Raw genomic sequence first — 2,257 nt, 5'->3', positions numbered from 1 at the left:
GTTATGCACTTAATGCCCCTCCACATGCTCCGAGGGTCTTGTGAGATGAATTGACCCTCGATCCTCTTTGCATATGTGGCCTTGGCCCTCTTAATACCAGCAACCAGCTCTTTTCTTGTCCTACTCAGCTCCTCTGAGTTTCCAGACCTGAAGGCAGTGTTCCTGGCTTCCAGCAGGGTACGCACCTCTGCATTCAGCCAAGGTTTTCTGTTTGGGTAGCTTTTAACATTTCTGATAGTGGAGACTGTGTCAGTACATGTACTAATGTAACCCAGTACTGAGGATGTGTATTGGTCAAGATCAAGCGAACCTCCATTTTCAGCAGCTTCTCTGAAAACCTGCCAGGTCTGTTCGGTCAAAACAATCTCTCAGTATGGGGCCACTGTCCTGGATCCAGTATTTAACTTTCTTTTGTACCGGTCTGGAGCGTCTCAGCGGGGGCATGTAAGCAGGAGCCAGGAAGATTGAGATGTGGTCTGACAGTCCTAGGTGGGGGCGGGGTTCGGCTTTGTATGCATCTTTTACGTTCGTGTAAACACGGTCCAGCATGCGGTCTCCACGTGTTGGAATCGTCACATGCTGATTAAAGCTTGGGAGACAGTCCTTTAGATTCACGTGGTTAAAGTCTCCGGCTACAACGTAAAGAGCCTCGGGGTGTTTGCTCTGCAGCGAGCTGATGATATCATGAAGCTCCTGTAGTGATTCATTAGCATTAGCGTCCGGAGGAATGTAAACAACTGTGATAAAAGTCACTGTGAACTCTCGGGGTAGATAATGTGGCCGACATTTCACTGTTATTTGCTCCAAAGCCTTCGAGCATGAGCTATTAACAACAGTACAGTTCGTGCACCAACTTTTACTCACGTAAATGCACACTCCGCCCCCCCGTGATTTCCCCGTTAGCTCGCTGCAGCGGTCCGCTCGAAATAAAAGTCTGTCATCCAGCTGGAAGACTGAGTCCGGCGTTTCACTTGTAATCCACGTTTCCGTGAGGCAAAGCACTGCACACTTCTTCATCTCTTCTGAGGCGCCCGCTCTCAGACGAAGTAAATCCACCTTGTTGTCCAACGAGCGGACATTCGACAGAAAGAGAGTCGGCATGGGGAGTTTACCGGCTTTAGCGTTAGCTCGTAGCCTCACCATAACCCCCGCCCGGCATCCTCTCCTCTTAAGCCGGGAGCAGCGCTTCCTCTTCTGCCCGCTGGAACGCCTCTGCTGCAGCTTGATTGATGCAAATGAAAATATCTTGTGTTGAGAAATGACAAAGTTGTAGTTGGTTTGGTCAAGTCTTGTATTATTATCACAACATTTGCTGTGATCTTACTTTATATGTCATGTGTTGTGAATAACTCAGCTACCAAAAAAATATAAAATTGTTCAATATCTGTAAAATTACCTGCCGTAATTGCAGTTGTGCAAGCCACTGCTTTTTCCTCACTTTGTACCCCTTTGTTTAAATGCAGGAGCGTCTTATTTATGTTTTTTTTTCGTAATTTTTACAAGTTATATTTTTATTTTAAGAGACTTCCTGCCCTCTCTAGGTAACTTCCTGCCACTGAATAACATTTTCATTTGACAAAGCTGGGCGCTCACAGCTCCCAGCACCCAGCACCCAGCACCCTGCCCCTCTTGGGGGTAGGTGTTTGTGACACAGAGTGAATGCCCTCAGGTATCCATATGAACAAAGACACTTGCTTAGGGTTTCAAATTCCTTACAATAACTCCACCCACTCTGTTATCATGTGACCAGAAGTCTAACATGAATGACCAATGAGGTACTCTCCAGGACAATACCCCAAGATAGACGTGAATTAATTTCTTCAAGGCATGAAACGGAGCAGAGGAGACAACGAACCGGAGGGGTTCTTCCCCCTCACCTTTCCTTCAAGCGCTCAGCAAAGAAGTCAGATTTATTTTAAAGCAGTTAGTCAGTCAAGACTGATACATATTTAAATAAAACTTTTTTAATAAGTGTGTATGGTAAATATGTGTTTACATACCAATATCTCATTTAAGCTTAAACGGGGGCATTAAACGGAGCAGAGGAGACAACGAGAGGGAGGAGGGACTGTTCCCCCTTCCTCCTACTGCTCATATGAGCAGTGCTGAGGAGATATCATAACAATAATAATACTTTATTTATAAAGCCCTTTAAAACAACCACAGCTGCAACAAAGTGCTGTAAATATAAAATCAAGAACATTTAAACACATAAAACAGTTGTTAAAACATTAAGATCAATAAAAACAATAAAAAC

At 44.7% G+C, this 2,257-nt stretch overlaps 1 protein-coding gene across 1 annotated transcript in view; it reads right to left on the bottom strand.

The window, feature by feature from the left end:
- The window catches only part of LOC119427455 (coiled-coil domain-containing protein 69), a 168,043-nt gene that overhangs the window by 94,030 nt on the left and 71,756 nt on the right, over nt 1-2,257 (bottom strand). The window lies entirely within an intron of this gene.

The sequence above is a fragment of the Nematolebias whitei genome, chromosome 2 (genome assembly GCF_014905685.2).
Source record: "Nematolebias whitei isolate Nwh7 chromosome 2, NemWhi1, whole genome shotgun sequence".
In the NCBI taxonomy this organism is placed as follows: domain Eukaryota; kingdom Metazoa; phylum Chordata; class Actinopteri; order Cyprinodontiformes; family Rivulidae; genus Nematolebias; species Nematolebias whitei.
This window is presented reverse-complemented; position numbering and strand designations above follow the sequence as displayed.